This window comes from Diachasma alloeum, unplaced genomic scaffold, assembly GCF_001412515.2.
Source record: "Diachasma alloeum isolate Michigan unplaced genomic scaffold, Dall2.0 Dall_scaffold_00207, whole genome shotgun sequence".
NCBI lineage: Eukaryota > Metazoa > Arthropoda > Insecta > Hymenoptera > Braconidae > Diachasma > Diachasma alloeum.
The window spans coordinates 359,071-379,334 of record NW_021680372.1 but is presented as its reverse complement, the minus strand read 5'-3'; positions in this window follow the sequence as shown (position 1 = coordinate 379,334).

Sequence of the window (20,264 nt, the reverse complement as noted above, 5' to 3'; positions counted from 1 at the left end):
CGTGTCTTTGGAGATGGTCATGGACCGCCTGGGAATCACTGGGATGGAGAAATACGCTAAAAAAAAAAATTCTTCTCCCAAGAAAATGATTTCTTGGCAAAGGTAATTTTTTTTTCAGTGTTCCGCATCTTGTAGTTAATCCTGAGACTTACTGAAAACAAGAAACTTTTTTCTCTGTGAAACTTCAACCCATTCTGGGTCGAAAAAAATGATTGAAATATTTTTCAAATTTGGAATATTGTCAAAGTGAAAGAGTTCTCAATTCCGTTAATTCGCCCGGCGCCCTCCCTCTTCACTCCGCAAATTAAAAATATCTCCCTTGTTAATCCCCCCCAACAAGAAAAAATAATTATTCCCCACTTAAAAATAAATCTCAATTGCTCAGAGACCCTCATAGTTCAGCGTAACAGAAATTCCCGGAGTATTCAGCCTGGAATGCCCAGCGTTTTCATCGTACTATGATAATAACGTAGTTTAAGTACGTGTTTGTAGTTACCCCTGAGGTGAGCCACCCCTCCACCCTCTGGAGAATCGTCATGCGAGTGGGGGAGTACAAGAGAACGAACAAGACCCCGCCCATGGGGGTGGACAATTCACAATTTTCATTGGTTCACAACGGGGGTAGTTATAATGGTGGGCGGAACTGCACAATTTCGTGCAAGAATCCTCGATCCAACGTCACCCGGTGGAAGCTCGGGGTGAGTTTCACCTCGGACTCACAACTTGCATGATTACATCGGTACTCGCGTCGGTATAACTTTACGTATGATCATCAAGTGCTAAAGATTTTTCAATAAATTTTTGAATTTTTCAATAAATAAATTTTACGAATTTTTGGAAATTTCATTTTGTTTTTCTTTAATGGCGAGGAAGTGAATAGTTTTCATTGGATCAAGGAAGATTTCATTGCACAGGTAAGTAAAATTATTTTCAGATCACTTAAATTTTTGTGCAAAAAAGAAAAAAAATTTGTGATGACCCATATGCACCCATTTGCTCCATGCAACGTATTTTGTTATAATAGAAACTTGCTAGTAGAAAGAGTGAGATTAGTATTAGTGAGCAGGCTCAACTGATTGGTTTCCGAGATAATTAATTTTCAATACACCAATTGGGAAGGAACGGGCAAAATGGACCATGTTCAGTATCTACTAGATTGAGGGGTAGGAGTTGAATTATTCTTTTCACATTTTACAGTAGTAGCAAATTTTTCGGAGATTGATTGAGATAAAAATTTTACTTACAATTTTCAACATTCACTGTTAGAAAATTTTTGTCTGAAATTTCCGCTACATTTTTGGAAATTTTTATCGATTTTAATCATTACTATTGAAATTTCAAGGAATTTCTTCATTGAAAATTTAGAATTTCGTGGAAAAATCAAAGTGAATTGTAAATTTCAGTTCCATTTTCCCCTGAAAATGAATAGAAACCCAGAAAATTTCGGTAAATATATTCTTGGATTTTGAGGGCAATGACACTGAAAGCGATTTGGGGGAAGAAATCATGAAATTTCAGATTTCACTGAAAATTCAATGTAATGTGGCACTGAATAATCATGTTAGATTGGAAATTCAAATAAATTGAGGAATTTTCGTCTTTATGCTGCTCAAAATTCTGGAATGTTATCGAAGTTTTAGTGAAACCTAAAAGTTCATGATTTTTTCCACTTAATAGCATTTAGTGTCACTCCTGAAAAAAAGTAGTCAACTGTCCATGAAATTTGATTTTTTTTCAGCAATGTAGGACTTGAATGATTACTTTCATATTTTACAGTGTCAGTACATTTTTTGAAAATTAATTGACATGAAAATTTTACTTACTAATTTTCAACATTATATTATATTGAATTCACAATGAAATTATTCATCAAATTTGTGATTCATATTAAAAATCAAATATCGAGTTGATACACACTGTAAATGAATTGAAAATGCAATGCAATTGTCGCTTGAATTTTCATTTAGATTTCCGAAAATAAAACTGATTTTCTATCAAAAAAATATATTAAAATTCCATGTTAATGAATTGTGATTGAATATTTGATAAGATTTTATTAGATATTTGATCAATGATTTCACTTCTAACTAATATTAGTTGAATTTATTTATCCAAATAATCACTTTATACAGAGTATTACAGAATATTACAGAGTATTTATTTGGATAAAGAAAATACTTGCTTATATTAAAAAACTATTCATTTAAAGTGGACAAAAATGCAAATGAAAAGCAAGTTTAAATTTTGAGCAAAGTATTTATTACGTGTTATTCAAACCCATTTATTTGATTCAAATGAAGTTTATTCAGTGCAAGTAAGGAATTTTGAAAAAACTTGGAAATGTTACAATAATTGTTGAACTTCACTTTGTCGATCTCAAATTATTGAAGATTAAAAATATCTCGTTTTATCCCCGATTCCCACAATTTTTATCTTTTTGCTTCCGAAGGGATGCTTTGTAATTGCTCAAAATGAAGTTTACTATTTATTATGTTAGATTAACTAAATATGGTCTAAAAAGTCCAAATATATGATTTTTAGATGGTGTCTGCATGTATATATGTGCTCTTTTTTCATGTTTTTTTCGAAATTTTCTTATAAGGGATCAATCGAATTTCATGAATTTTTTCATTAATATAGACTTCAAGAAACACTATTCATTGACACCGATTAAAATTCAATTGTTCACAGAGATTCAAAAAAAAATATTCTGCCAAAAATTAATTTCTCAACGATCACCTGAAAAATTGATAACACTACTAAATTGATTCTATCAAAATATGATCGGAGTCGCACAATTTGTTGTTGAGTTACCGCATATTATTGATGCGATTTAGAAGAGAAAATCATGAAATTAATAAACACTTCCGATCTATAAAACTCCTCAATTTTTCGTGAGAGCGGGCAGCATATACTATTCTAGAGATTCATGGCCAGTACTTTGGATTTAAAAATAATTTTCACATCGATATACTCAAAAAGCGGTGGAAAGTGGCAGACACGGGTACAGTGGCACGGACTGGGTCATTGACGGTAATATCAATGAAATGAGGGCTTGAAAATTATATTTCAAGGCCTTCATTGAGAAAAAAAATTATTCTTGCCCAATATTCATTTACTTGAGAGAAGTATTTATTTTTTCAAAATCGTATTTCTCCAATCGTGTCATTCCCAGGCGAGCCTGAGTTTCAATTACAACAGTCATGTTGCTCTAGAGGATGACTCTATTACACATGACCTTGGATGAACTCTTCTAATGATTATTCATTATTCCAAAATTTTTCATTTTCTACAGGGAAGAATTTCGATCAATTGTTTAATGTTGAATAATTATTGAAGAAGTTCACTCAAAGTCATAACTAACATGATCATCTTTTAGAGTAATACAATTGACATGATTGAAACCTAATGAGGATTGCCAGAGAATGACTGGAATGGAGAAATACGGCATTGAAAAAATCAATACTTCTCTCAAGTAAATGGATATTTGGCAAAAATAATTTTTTTTCTCAGTGTTCTTAATCAAGTAGAAAAATGATGGGAATAGGATTACTGCTTATCAAGTTACACAATACTGCTATGAGCTTTTTATATTAACAAATCTCTCTCTACTTATTCATATTGAAAAGCACGCAGGTTAAAATACAAAAGGATGTGTCAAAAAAAGAAAAAAGAATGAATAAAACAATTGACAGACGCCAACTTCAGAAGAATTTCAGAGGAAAGAAAAGAATGTGTAATAATAGAATGCAATTGGAGAAATTACAGATTCGTTACAGTATTGATTCATGGTCCCGGGTAACTTCTGACAGAATCTGGATTAAACTCTGCCTAAATCATGGATAAACTCTGATTAGATCCCGATTATACACTGATTTAACTTTGATTGTACGTTGATTCAATCCGGACTGAAAATGAATTCTAGTCTTGAGAGGGTCTGAATGTAGAATCATTTGACAGCACGAAATATAAAATTTTGATGATATTCCAATTGATGATAGGACTATGATACAAAAAAATAGAAAAATACAATAGTGAAATAAGAATTTTAAAAAAGATCAATCAATCAGACGCAAATTCTTAATTTATTAGCAAGAATAGCTAATAGCTCATTTATTTTAAATTAGCTAATAGCTCATTTATTTATTTTAAAAAATGCAATTGGAAATTGCACCAAAACAATTTCTAAATGCGATTTCCAAAAATTATTATGTGTATTTCAAATTCATCCTTCTAATATCATGTGCAAGAAAAATATAATTTCATCTCATTCGTCCATTTAATTTTGCACATGACTGCCCAAATAAAATTCTTTAAAACTCGATCCCAACAAAACCTAAATTGATCACGACTCCAGGACAAACTGTTCCCGGGAGACCGAGGGGGTCCTGTGCGTCCCCAGTGTTCAAAGATGCAAGTCCGAGGGTCCCCACCCCGTGTACTTTCCAAACAGAATAAACTGTTTGTCGTGAGGATTAGTCGAGCAAAAATACAAACACAAAATGTAATCGTCCGTCATCCATTGTGATTGTAAATAGTCATTAATAAGTTATGATGAGTAGATGTTCTACAGAGCAATTTTATGATTAAAGAGTTAGCAGTAGTCGAGGGTAAATCCTGGTGCCCTTGGGCGATATGACTGCGGCGAGAGGACCTGGGAATTAGGGTTTTATTTTCATTTTTTTTCTTTATCCGGGAAAATATGATCCGCTATTACTGATGTATTAAAATCCATGGGATTAACGAACTCTCGCTTGAATGATGTAATGATTAATTATGCAATGGAGGACTTTTTACCATTTCTATTTTTAAAAATTGATTAATTCAATTAAATTCTTCATGATGATACCCTTTATTATTTCTGGACTTATGAATTTTTTCATGTCTACTTTAACCCTCCAGTGGTCGCGTTATGGTCTGAACGCCACCGTTTTTATTTTTACAATATCTCTAGAAATGTGGGGTTGCCCTCCACTGACAATTTTTTTCTCAATTAATTTTTTTGTCGAGCGTGGTTAGCGAGAATGAGCGCAGCGCCCACCATGCGACCACTCTCGTAGTGGAAATTTGACGAGCGGTGTTGCCGACCCTCGTGGTAGTCCCAAGCAGCGTGTACGGAGTGGGAGGTTGCTGGCTGGTGATATGTTTATAGTGTCGTATAGCTCTGGCAACGCTGCGCTCGAGAATGTACGGACGGCGCAGCGCTTACCACGCGACCAACGACTTTCGGCGAAGACATGCGACTACAGGAGAGGTGTTTAAGGTGTTTCATGTGAAGTCAAAATGTTGAAAAAAAAATTGAAAAATTCCGAGAAGGAATATCTGAGCATGCTACACCACTGGAAATTTTTCCAAAATTTTCCCAGATCTTGCGTTCAAGAAAAAAAATGATGAGTTTTCACCGTTTTTGTATCCTCTCCAGTTGTAAGGCCGGGATTATCGCACTCTAAATTCGAAGATTTTTTTCTGACGCCTTTAACAATAATGAAAAATGTGAAAAAAAACTAGTATGCGAGAAAATAAATCTTGATTTCACTTTCATGCCACTTTTAACACGGCTCTAGATCTTTTGACCAAGATCTCATCGGCCTTTCTCTTCCAACGTTTAGTAGTTTTAATTGAAGGCAACTGATCTATTTTTTATTTATTTTTATCACTGTCAATGGATTTAATGTGGTGACACATGGGACCACATAGGTTATACACCACACACTTGAACCGAGTAGAATACTCTGCAGGACTACCAGCTTGAAAAAATGAAATGGCCACTTCGTGCGATATTGCCCCTTTTTCTACGCATTTTTATACAATTTCGATAATTATAAAGAAATTTTTGAAAAATAATGCAATACGCGCAACTGATTGCAAAAAATCAATTAATTCACGAAAAAAAAATCGAAGTTTAAAACGTCACTATTATAATGGAAAACCTTATTTGAAAATTTGGGTTTTTCGTGTTCAACAATGTTATTAGTGAGCATAGGAATTAGAACATGAGTAAATCATTTATTTTAATATGAAAATTTCACAGCTGATAAATTTGGACATATGATTCTCATCGGTCGTATTGTTTTTTACAATGAGAATGATTACAAACAATTAGTTGAAAAAAGGAATATCAAAAATGACAGAAAAAAGAGCACAGTAAAAGGGCATCAACACTCCGGCCGCTCGCGGCGCCAGTTTATAAAAATGTTCGTGAGAGAAATTATCCTCCGAGTCTATTTACCTGGATATTCCACTCAACATTGCAGTTAGTAACCGATCAAAGACCTCACGCAATTAATTGTCTCATACGTTTAATTGAATAGCTACAAGGTTTGAATACACCATCGATAGCTCCTCGTCTCCTTCTCGCGCTAAGTCGACTTCATTAGTTTAATTATTGTTCGACCGCAGCCGGAAATGATTATGGTGGGGTGTAGAAGCGGCTTTTCGAGTGGGCGCCGGCATAAATTCGTTGATTAAATCGGGAGGCCAAACTCGCGTGGCCAGCCAAAATCGCTGCCATCAGATAGGAGAACCCGCCACCTCCCACCCTGCTAGTCCACGCTGCTGTTTAATATTTAATTCATCAAATCAGGATAATTGTTGTCTCCTCTTGTGGATTACCTACCCCTTTTCACAAATTGACACTTGCTCCGAAAAAAATTCAACTTAAGAAATTTTCTTTTGAGGAAATGGCCAAGTGGATAAAGGTGCCGGGTAGGAACCCAAGGGTCACGGGTTCAAATCCCAGCACCGGCAATTTCTCTGAGCATCAGTAAAATTCAATGATAGTTGTATTTGATAGAACATTTTCTCGTTCCATATTTTGTCAGAAAAAGTGCGCCTTCACCTTTAACATTTGTAGATCAATTAATTTTTACAATTTTTTTTAGCAATTTAGGGAACAAAAGAAGCAGCGCGACAGAAGCCATTTCACAGATTACATATGACTGCTACTCTCCACGTATTTTTTTCTTCTATTTTCAGTTCTACCAATTTCATTGGTTGTCGGCTTCCGAATGGATCCCAATGTATGTTTTCAAAAAATGAAGGCACAAGGATTACCATTTTTTGAAAATATTAAGGCCAATCCCACTCATACTTCATGACAAAAAATGAATTTTTTTTCTCAAGAATTTTGGGTGAATTGTTCCATCTCAAGAACTATCAAATATATCGACATAAAATTTGATATAGGAATGTTCCTTGACAATCCGAACTAGAAACCAAAGTTTTAAAAGGTTTCCTTGGCTTTTACCTATGTCATAGTACCCAAAAGTGAATTCTGACCAAAAAATACAAAAACGACGATATCTCGAAAAATTTCAATGGGAAAATACCCATATTTTGTTGGATCTAGATAGATGACATCAAAATGCACATTTAAAAAAAAATTGAAATCGGCGACCAATAGGTTTTGAGATATTGAGCAAAAGATTTTCACATACAAAGTTGAATATCTCCGAAACTACTGGTCCGATTTCGTTCATCCAGAATCATAAACTTTATTACCATAAGACCTAAAATCATGCAAATTTTCAAGTTTCCGTCTCGATTATTTTTTAAGTTATCGTGCGAGCAAGCAATTTCACGAAAAAATGAAAAAACGAGAATAAAACTACATTGCTCAGCGTGTAATGGTCTTTTGTCAATCCAATTAAATAGGTATCATCATGACGAGTATTTTGAAAAAAAAATTGAATCGGTCGAATGGTTCAAAAGATATCGGCAAAAAAGGATTTTCGAAGAATCGCTATATCTCAGGAATCGCTCAACCGATCGAGCTGAAATTTAGCACAAATTTGACTATCAGTAGTACCAATTGGCAGCTAGAATTTCAGCATCTTTGCCTTAATAATTCTCGAATTATGGGAACCGTTCTGGACATACGAACACACATGTGCACATACATTCCTACACACATACAGACATTTTTTAAAACCATAATTTCTTCACCTTTCATAACATTTCTAGGCATTTCCACCCTAAATTAAGAAATCGCAAAAAATTACGATTACAAAGCTCCCATTCGAAAACAAAAAAGTAAAAAGTCAAATGAAAGGGTGAATCGTCCAGTGTTCGAACGAATGTCAGTTATTTTTGACGTAAATTTAAAAATATAACCAAGTCGAAAATTGATTTAAAAATAATTATAACTCCTCTGTACATCTCCACAGATAATAGAAAGAAATATTATGGATATTAATTGACGATACAATTAATGATATGAATACAAAAAGCTGAAAATGTGTGAAAACCCAGTAATCGAAATCGTATTCTGTAATGGGAATATGCTATGGGCGGCGTGTCATCGAAAACTGTTTTTTCCGGTGGTAATAAGGTAACTTGGACATTTTCAATCATCACAATATCATTTGGAAATGTCATAATTTTATTTTTCATGTATAATGCGAGGCATCTCTACCTTCTACTAATTTATTTTATAGAAAAAGTACCCCCGGTGGCCTGGCGTAGTGGTTAAGGCCGTTGCCTCACAACGGATAGGCTCCAGGTTCGATTCCTGGCCGGGTAGAATGGTGAGATCTAACCATTTTTAAAGTCTTGATCAATCGCCATATAGTCTCATCAGACTCGAAGCGATATAAAATAAGCTTAAAAAAAAAAAAAAAAATAGAAAAAGTACCAATCAGTTCGGTTACTGGTCTGGTTCGAGCACTGGTTGTTTCACCCTAGTAAATTATCGTTTTTGCCATTCAAAAATGAACTGAGATTCGCAAAGTAATAATAGAAAATTCTCCAATCCCTGATAAATGATTTAACGAAATCTGAAGGCAGCGTACAATTACACAAGTAAGATGGCATCATTCCTCAAGCTCGGCAAGACTGAAAAAGGAGAAATAAAAAGTGAGGGGAGGGGTTGTGGCGCAGTCGTAATGGAAAGCAGTGAGATTTAACAATGTTACAATGAACGTACCCACTCCACTGCCGCCTCGCTTCCATTATTTCTCGGGTATTTCTCGTTTTCTCTTTAATACGTATACACATCTGTCTCTCGGTGCTTTGGCCCCTCCACTCGGTTCAGGAGTCACCCCGGAGCCAAGATTGAATCATAAAATAAACCTGAGATGGGGAAACTACGAGGCTCACTCTATGTTTGCATTTAAATAATCTGCACTCAAACGAGATATTTTCTTTTTAATACGCTGGATTTTTCATAGTATCGCAAAATAGTTGAAAAAATTTTCATAAACTCGTTCAAGAAATTCTTTCAACAATTTTTTTTTCATTAACAAATTGATAAATAACATCATCTTCTGATCGAAATTATGAAGTAAGCTTCAATGAAGTCTTCAGTTAACCAAAACGAAAAACTGAATGGTTCAAATTTTTAATTCATAGGAATGAAAAGTTTCTAGTTTCTAGTCAAGTTCAAATGAAATTTCGGTTCATTTTGCGAAAATGTTTCCTAAAAATGAGGAAAAAAAACCTAATTTTTAGTAACTTTTGTGCAAATCGCATATAATTTTAATTGGATTAATAAACTTCTTGGTTTTTTAGGTAAAAACTTCGAAATTCTTCAATCAAGATCCAAATTTTCAAGTCAAGAACATTCTCGTTCTGGAATTGATCATTTATCCAGTTTTTATTTTTCATCCTCTCATGTTTATAAACCCGTCGATTTTGAAAGTATATCACCTAACACCTTGACTCAATCAACCCTCCATTCCCGCCCTATTTCTTAGTACCTATTAATCCCACGGTTAAGCGGGGGAAATAATTAGAAGGATAAAAAATTCTCGATTTCTACAAATTATCTACCAGAAAAAAGATATTCATTTTCCATATTGATGAACACAAATTCACTCACTTCTATTCTTGGGAATGCTGTAAACTTATTATTTATTGATTATTAATAAACAGGCTGTTTACCTTGCCTATATTGAGTTTTAGAATGAAAGAAAATTAGAGAATCAAATAAGAGTACAATATTTCATTCATATAGCCGATAAACTTCATCGTAACTAACAACTTTTTTTTTAACTATATTTTTATTCAAGTTTGCTAAGATATTTACAAATATTTACATGAATTTACATTTAAAAAAACAGATATAAAAAAAATTAACGTTCGGTATATGTCTTATTATAATAAACATTGGTCACTCAGTGACTCTCGAGTTTAATCATTGTATTTTGTCTTTTTTATGTTTCCATTATCGTATTTTTTCAGTTTTTTTTGCTCCATTCAGTAGCATATTTTATTTATTATAAATATTATATGCGTTCAAAAAAATAGAAGTATTTGATAACAAGAAAGAAAGAAAGAATGTAGTTGCATTTTATGTCTAAAAAAAGCACTTTTTTAATTGCGGGCCGTAACTAACAACTGTACGGGGACCGAGTGGGTAAAGTCAAGGACTAGTAACCCGGCCCGAGTCGAAATTTTACCGGCCCAGGTAAGAATTGACGATAGAAACAGGGCTCATCAAGCCCTGGACCAAGGCTCGGAAATGCTCAATCAGGGCTGGGGCTCAGCCTTGGATCAATCCTCCTTCAGCCCTAAAATGATAACCTCGTTTCAGGCTTAGTCCGCAAGGCTTGAACGAGGCTCGGTGCTAAGGCTTGATTCAAGCCTTGAATTACCACATTCTAAAGGCTCAATCGAGTTTCGGCTAAATAAACTGGAGTATTGTTTACAGATATTTGTATAAATAATTTCTTATTGCTTCATAACCCTTTTTATGAATTTAGAGTAACCTATGAAAGAGAGTGCGGTCGGACCGTACGTTACTGTTGCTAAGCGTTGTTGGTGATTGTGATTGTCGGTTAATTAATAATGGATGGGAAAAAAATTATTATCATCATTAGTTTCTATTAATTATTCGCCCTGGATTATTACCGTGCACCTGGAAATTAAAATACAATGAAATCAAACATTTAAAAATTTGCTCCTCTGCTGGGGTTCGATCCGGGGTCCTCCTGATCCGTAAACAAGCGCGCTATCCACTGGGCTACCTGCGACTTCTTAGGATGAATTATAGAGCAGAGATCAAACATCAAGTTTTTTTTATGTACCTTTTTTTTATATATATTGTAAATATCTGTAAATACCTAATGTAAAAATTGAATAAAAACATGGTTAAAAAAAAAAACTTAGGATGATACATTTTTTTCGGGTATAAAAATTCAACTTGTGTTAATGTTATTTTGTTATTTTGTTGATCTCCTAATTAAACTTCCTGAACTTGAATAAATGATAGGTCCGATGGATTTATGAGTTCAGAAACGATTGATTAATTAATTAGATAAGGATAATTAATTTAGATAGGGATAATAATAATTATGTAGCCTCGTGCACAAAGGGCTGCTCTAGGCCTGGTCTGGGGGTAGCTTAGATAACTTGGCGGAAAATTATAGCTATGTTTGTAGATGATGATAATGTTTTCACCACCATTAGCTAATGAGTATTGATATAAAAATTGAGGAAATTAATCGAAAGTAACTTTAATTTTCGAGGCCTTGCTGAGCCCTGAATAAGCCTTGACGTACTCAGCCTGAATACTGAAAGCCTGGACTAGGCCTGGATTGAGCCTCGCCAATGGCCCCTTTAATCATCCTCATTTGAAGCTCAAGTGAACGATGAAACCAAGCCTATCCCAGGCCTGAATAACTGAGCCTCGCCAACCCTGGGCTCNGGGTCTCCCAACGTAGTTTCAGGGTTCACTGGTAGGTTTAGGACATTAAAAGTACGTTGTCCAGTGTACAGGCTCAAATGCACCGATTCAATCTACTTTCGACGTAAATACCGTCTCTTTTTTCCATTTTTTCCAGATTGCACATTGAAATTAGGTTGAAACTNAGCCTCGCCAACCCTGGGCTTATACAGGCTTGTTCTCATCGTCAGCCTATGTAATTCTTACCTGGGGGGTCTCCCAACGTAGTTTCAGGGTTCACTGGTAGGTTTAGGACATTAAAAGTACGTTGTCCAGTGTACAGGCTCAAATGCACCGATTCAATCTACTTTCGACGTAAATACCGTCTCTTTTTTCCATTTTTTCCAGATTGCACATTGAAATTAGGTTGAAACTAAACGTATCCCCAACGTTCCTCCACCGTACATTCTTTCCTTCCTTCCTCCCCCCTACGCTCTTCACACTACTNTACCCTCTTCACACTACCAATTCCATTCTAACATCGATTAATTGATTAAATTTTGCATAAATTAATCGGTGGAAAAATGGCAAAAATATAAATATTATTAACTCGGTGAAACAAAAATGGGAAAAAAAGAAAAAAACAGATCGGTCCATTAGTTCACGAGATATCCCTGCTTGTAGTTCTGCCGTGTTCCCTTACGGTCACCCATCCTTTTTCTGGTTTTACTCGCTACTGCTCAAGCTCAATGATCGCAGGATATTCCGGTATGCTTCTGAGCTGTACAGTTGCTTGTGGCGAGTTATATTTTTTTCGGGTTTATATAAGCAACTAATAAGAAGAAAAATAGGAAAAAACAGAAAGAAAGTAGGCAATAGAGTAATACAGGAAATTAAGAGGAAAGGAGCAGGGGGAGGAGATGAGAGGGAATTAGAGTCCATATAGGTCTAAGGCGTCTAAGGATCGGACCCTTCATATAAAAGTCAGTGAGTGTAAAGATCCGATAAGTGTAAGAGTTAGTTGAGTCTGAAGGATCACGCGAATCTAAGGCTCAGTTGAACCTAAGGGTCAAAAGAGTACGAAGGGTCAGGCGAATGTAAGGGTCGGATAAGTAAAAGGCTCTGTTGTGTTCAAGTGTCAGTTGAGTTGAAGGGTCAATTGAGTTTAAGGGTCAAATGAATCTAAGGATCAGATGAGTATAAGGATCAGATGAGTATGAGGGCCAGATGGGTTTTTTTAATCAATAAGCATAAAACCTTCTGCATAGGGCCAGATGGATATAAGGGTCAGCCGAGTCCGAAAAATCACACGACTCTGACGGTCAAAAGGGTACGAAGGGTCAGGTGAATATAAGGGTCAGTTGGGTATGGGTCAGATCAGTAGAAGTCTCAGTTGAGTTTAAAGGTTAGATGCGTCTCAGTGATAGTTGAGTTTAAGGATCAGATGGGTCTAAGGATTAGTTGAGTCCAAAGGATCATGCGAATTTGAGAGTCTGTTGAGTAAGGATCAGATACGCAAAAGCTTCAGTTCAGTTTCAAGGTCAATGGCGTCCAAGTGTCAGTTGAGTTTAAGGGTCAGATGGGTCTAAGGGTTATTATATGAGTCCGAAGGATCAGGCGGATCTAAGAGTCAGTTGAGTCTAAGGGTCAAACAACTACAAAGGGTCAGGCGGATTTAAGGGTCAGTTAAGTGTGAAGGGTCACGCCAATCTACGAGTCAGTTGAGCCTAAGGATCAAACGAGTACGAAGGGTCAGGCGAATCTACAGGTCATAAAAGGCTGAGTTGAGTTTAAGGGTCAGTTCAATCTAAAAGTCAGATGACCTTTGGCTCACCTGACCCTCAGAATCGATCTGACCCTCAGACTCATTTGACTCTTATCCTCGTCTTAGACTCATTTGACTCCCAGGCCCAATAGGGCCTTCGCACTCATCTGACCCATACCCTCAACTGACCCTTACACACAACTGGCCCTTAAATTCAACTGACAGTTGAACTCAACTGAGGTTTTTAATTATCTGAGCCTTACAAAACAGACCCTTGGATTCGTCTGACCCTTCGTACTTTTTTGACCCTTAGGCTCAACTCACCTTTAAACTCAACTGACATTCAATCTCAACTGAGGCTTTCACTTATCTGACTCTTAGATTCGCGTAATCTTTTGGACTCAACTCACCCTTATACTCAATTGATCCTTATACTCAACTAATCCTTCTGACCCTTGGACCCAACTTACTCTTCATACGCACGATTGTTTGAACTTCGAACTAATGTTATTAATGTACTAACACTAATAATTTAGTTACGCGAGTCTTTAACACGGTAATTAATTTTTTAATTAATGTCAATAATGACCTTGATACAATCAAATGTGGACATCGAAACTTACAACCCACGTACGAAAAAACAAATGGGCCGAGCTTGGTTCAAGCCCGGTTGCCAGCCTGCCGAACTTCGGGACCCGTTCCTCAACCGGGACCGCGCCGGACTTGGTTGAAACCTGCAATGATAACATCGGGCCAGGTCTGGGCGCCCATCTCGGCCCAGCGTTGATTGCCAGTCGTTGGACAGGCTCAATTAAACATTACTTAATTACATGAATATGATAATATGGGTGATTGAAATACAAGTAATTTAATATTACTCCTCAGCATTCGTAATAGGTTCAACGAGGAAAAAAAATCAATACCGGCATGCGACTGGTGCCGCACTGGCTGCCAAACTGTTCATGGCAATTATCAATAATAACAAAAACAAAATAATTAACATTTTTTAGGATGATTTTTAGTATTTATTGTGCCCCACCTACCAAACCCTAACGCAATCATCGCTGAAAAACCGATTNAGAACATGTTTATTTAGCCAACATAAAAAGAATAATTACAAAGTGCATGTGACAATGTTTATACTTATAGCTACTTGAAAACATGAGAAAACGTAGTAATTTGGTATGTTTGGAACGGAGAATACATACGAGCTGTGCTCGCTTCGCAACTCAAGATTGTTTGTTTATTTTAGAATGAAGTAAGGAANACTCAACTAGCTACGGTCAGAGCTCACGCGGATTTCTGTCAAGATCTAACGTGACGCGACTAGAATAGGATTTGATTAGGTATTCTTCGTATAAAACAATCGAGCACCACTGTTACATTAATAATTGACAGTATATTGAATAGATAGATAAAGTATAAAATCAACTATTAAATGGGTTCGGTTTCGACGCGGATCTACTATAGATTTTTGGCTAGGANAAAATGGCCAGTAAAACTGGTCATTATTATGACTTGGAACGGAGAAAATACTTAATACTAATTAATCAATACGTATTTACACTTTATACCCTTTTTACATATATACAAGGGACTTTGGGGGTATAATACAGGGGCGAGAGTTAAGTTAAGTTATCTAGGGGAGGATCAGGTAACCACCAATATATTTTGGAATTTTTCCTATAGTCTAGTTCTTTGTCTCTATCAGATATCGTAGTATCACATGTTATCAGGTTTTTTTCAGTTTTACAATTAATGTTTTTCTTATAAGTAATTTTGGTGGGATAATTTCCTCTTTTAGCATGGTAAATTATCGGAATATTATTAATATCTTGTATCATATTATTTTTGTCTAAATATACAAAGGCCTCTGGGGGGATAAATCCCGTTGTTAGTGTTTTNCAGATATCTTACAACTTTTTTGTGAGGGATTGCTACACCTGAGCCATCTTCTTTTTCATTTAACTGGAAGTTTTTCCAGTTTTTTCGAACGTCAGCACAGGCTGCACTTATGTTGGGTGTAAATAGATTTGTTTCACATTTACTTGGGTTGATTTTAAGTTTCCAATTGTTATAATAAATGTTAATTTTGTTATAGATATCTTGAAGATTTTTTTGTATTATAGATACTTTCTTGTTGGTAGTATAGATTAATAAATCATCAGCAAAAGCTAATGCTTTTTTATCGGGGTCATTGTTTAATCCAAATAGGTTGAGTAAATCGCAGGTGTAAAGATTGAATAAAATTGGGGAGTTTACTGTTCCTTGCTGGAGGCCATTCTTGACTCTGAAATTCAAGCTTGAGTTGTGAACACCGCTTGTTACTATAAATTTTTTATTATGAATCATACTGTATATTATTTTTATCAGGTGAGAGAGGAAGTTTTTTTTAATCAATTTCTATATTTGGCCATCCAGCCACACTGTGTCAAATGCCTTTTCCAGGTCTATGCAGCAAGCACCGATGCATTCTTTGTTGTTAAGTGCCCAGCAGATATCAGAGGAGAATTTAGTTACCACTAAACCTCGGCTGCATGTTGGTAGCATGCAGTGTTGAGTGTCGACGTCTAAAGCCAAACTGTTGGTCTGGCATTAATTTTTCTTTGTCACAGAAACCAATTATTGCTTTATTTATTATGATTTCGAAGATTTTACTTAGATTGGGAAGAAGGGAGATTGAACGATAATTAGAGGGGTCTTGGGTGTTTTTTCCTTTTTTTTTCAGGGCTATTAGTTTGGCAAGTTTCCAAGAGGATGGAAAAAATTTGTTGTTCAGTGCATTGTTGAAAATTATTGCTAATTGCTCTATTAGGACTGGAGGAATGTATTTAATTGCTATGTATGGGATTTTGTCAAAGCTCGAGGATTTTTTGTTGGGGAGTTTTTTCAATATTGTGGACAATTCAAGGGTCGATGTGAAATATTTGTAATTAGCGCCTATGACGTTTAGCTTGTGTGTGGGATCTAAAATGATTGTAGAGCCGTTCCCATCTAACGTTCTCTGATCAGGAGGCATTTTGGCAGCTTCCAATAGTTCAATTTTATTTTTTGAGATGTGTAGGGTGTCAATTTCGCTTGATTGTTTTGGTCTGAATATTTTGTTAAGGGTGGGGAACATTTTAGCAGGGTCGTTTCTAGGGACATTTTTGACTTTCTCTTCCCAGTATTTTGATACGGATCTGGAGAACTCAATTTTCAATCTGTTATTAATGTTTTCGATAACTTCTTTAAGTAGTTTAATTTCATTGGAGAAAATTCTTTTATTGTTTTTTCTGTATATTTTGTTAATCTCTGTGATAAGGAAACTTATTTTTTTGGAGTTTAGTAATTTTTTTATTGTTGTAGTCTTTGAGACGACTTTTTTTTTAATTGTTGGAACTACGTTATTTATTGCATCTAATATAATTTCGTTGATTTCGGATATGTACTCCGCAATTTCCTCGTTGTTGAGATTTCTGTTATTGTCTATGTTGATTTTACATTTTTTCTTTATATGATCGGAGAATTCGTCCCAGTCGGTGGCACCAAAGTTGAATTGTTTTTCGGGTTCGTGTATTTCTAGGGTTAGTGAATTTTTGAGGGATATATTTAATTGTATTCTCTTATGGTCGCTGTCATAGTCAATTGTTTTTAGTCTACCGTCAGGTTCTGTATTAGTCACCGATAATCTGGCGTCCATCAGTGAGACGTCTAGGTAAGATCCTTCCTTTGGCATGGATGGTTCATGGGAGCTATTAAATTCGATTTTAAATTCAATCTCATTGTCTTCTATCCATTTGTTTAGGGCTAACCCTCTCTGGTTAGGGCTGGGATTACCCCAATTTTCATGTCTGGCATTTAGATCACCTGCTAGTATATAATAAACATTGGAGTCTTTGAGTTTGAGTTCGATAAAAAGTGTTTGGAGTTCTTGCATGAATTCTTTTCTATTATTACCTACACCATAGGCTGCAATGAGGTAGAGTATGTCAGTATTTGTTATGTTAATTTTAATGATGGTTGTTTCCAAGCATTTGAAATTGGAGGCTGAAATTGTTGAAATTTTTGATGCTTTGATTGATTCTTTAATTAAAATTGCCGTCCCACCAGCCATGGCTGATCTATCATCCCTGAATATTTTGTAGTTGTCAAAGTGAGGTTTGTGAGACTCTGCAAGTTTAGTTTCACTTAGAAGTAAGCAGTCTGGATCATTTCTCTCGATGGATTGTTGTAGTGAGGCCCTACGTTGATTGGTTATAATAGTGTTGACATTTATTGCGAAACATTTAATTTCGTTAACTGTTAGGGACGCCCTAACCACTAGTCTACCGCGCAATTCATAAAACCTCTACTTCAAATCTTCCATATTAATTCCATCTCGGTTTTTTTCGACTTGAATGTTTTATTATTCAGTTGATAGAAATATTAAGTGATTCAACTACAGTTTAATCGGTAAATTAATTCAATAATGAATAATAATAATAATTATTATTAATTACAATAATANTAATATTTAATATTTTACCCTCAAGTTTCCACCTTTACCATTCTACCCTCAGAATGTCAGTCTTATGATTTTTTCGCCCCTTTCCATTATTGCGATTTGACCCTTACAATTTTACTCTTCAGATTTTACCCTTATGATTCCACCCCTATGATTCCATTCTCATCATCTCACCCTTACGACTTAACCCTTACAGTTACACCAACGGCTGGAGCCCAATGACCAAGCTCCGGGCCACCGCTGACTGAGGCTTGGTTATCGAGCTCCGGCATGCCAATGTCCGGCCAAGGCTGGGCCAGATCTGTCAACCAAGGCTCGGTTACCCGCCCTTCTCCCGAGACTGAAGCCCTGGTCCCCAGGGATGGGCGAACCTCGGTCCAAGCCTGGGCGCCCAGACTTGGCAAGCCCAGGCTTGTGCCAGGCTTGGCCCGTTTCTCCAACACTGGCATTTCGTACGTGGGAACGTACGTTAACAGAAAACAAACGTCATTAACGTTGAAAGTGCGTTTAATATACGGTGGATATTGAGTGTTTTTCAACGTCCATGGGTCTTCACGTTAAGATAAGTTGAAAGTACAATAAAAATTCGGCGGAGAATTTGAACATCAAAGCAATGTAGGTTGAAAACGTTGAAACTATATGTCGGGAGACCCGGTAAAATTTTGACTCGGGCCTAAGGTTCCACGATCCAATTCCGGCGAGTTCAACTTTTCGCTCATCATTATCAGCAGATATCGGTTTCTTTAGGAAGGATCAGCCGAAGAATGTAAATTAAATTAACTAACAAATAATTTCTCATTTGATTCAAACAGTTATTGTTGCTTCCATCAACAACACATGAGACTAGAATAACTCAATGACTCATGAGAATGTAGAAAAATTAAATTGTTTCGAATTTTATTCCGAAAATCCATAGGAACTAACTTTTGGGTCCGATTGTCTTGCGATATATCTGGAAGGTAAAAATGAAAAACGTTGTTTTTCGTTGATTAACGGGACCAAATCGATTGCTGTCATCATTCTTCCCACTTTTCAACATATCCCGTCATATATCAAAAGTTGCTACAAAAAGATTTTTGATAGGTATGTCTACTTGTTTGTATCAAAAAACGAATCGTTCGAAAATTGGGAAGAAGAAAATATCTGACACTGAGAAAGAAAACATTTTCGTCAAGAGATTTTGTGCCTGTCCCAAAAAGGAGGATAATTCATTTATGACAAGAAAGGGGTTTCTCAAACCAAGTCTAGTTGAATGAATTTATTCAATAGTTTCTAAGTCTCAAAAACCACTTGCCTGGTTCGAGAAGGCACTTTCTTGTTGTGAACAAATTACCCCTCACCAAACAAACACTGAACAAAGGTTTCATTTCTCGGTGTGAGATATTCTTTATCAGTACCTTGGTTATGGAAATAAGAGGATGAGATTTTTTCTCCGTGTAATATGAGACAGGCCTTTTATTTTATAATAAATATTTCACTGGATTAATATAAATTTCACTGCAATAAATGAATTGACTGAAGGCCTACACCTGGCGCGGCTTGGGTCAAGGGCTGCCAGGGCTCAAGAAAAATCCTTTTTATAATTCAACTCGAAAAAATTATTACTATTATTATTACTATTATTTGTTTATTATTATTAGTTCACTGGGCGCCAGTTAGTTTTTCGACAACTAACAATGTTTTCCCGACTTACCTAAGGGAATGGAAGTTGGAAGGCCCAAGAGTAATAAATAAGACAGTACAAAATATATAGACCATGTATAGTATAGTTTCGGTGCCGGGCGAAGAGTGATACGATGGGCCTTAGGCAACTTTTTGTGCGACAGAAAATCAATAATTTGGCGATAGCGCCCTAAATATCGTCGAGATTCCAATATGGCGTTGTAATTCAAATTCGACAATGAACTTATGGCTAATATGTCATACGGCAACTTACGAGATCCCCGAGAACGAGGGAAAATTGTATCGACACGAGAAGGGGAAAACAATGTCTCCTGTCACAAATATTTGAGAGCTTCTGTTCTCAACATTTCCTATTCTATTATTTTCTCACCCATCAAGCAGATAAAGTCCCAACACATCCGACAAGAACCACTAATCAAGTAATTTTCCCTCAAAACTTAAAATTACATGTTCCCAAATTTGAAATCATTCCACGAAAATCCAAATTATGGAAAATTATTCAATTTTCTCATTTCAATTCTTGAATATTTACACTTGAAATCCCTCAGACCCCCGCCCCTAATCAAGAACTATTAATGAATTCAAGCATTCGCCTCAAATACGCCTGAATCTCTCGTCTCCGGAAACCGAGTAACAAATTTATGTGTAGACAGACTGAAAGTTGAGTCCACCCGAAATCCCTATATTCTCTCTCTCTCTCTCTCTCTCTCTCTCTCTCTCTCTCTCTC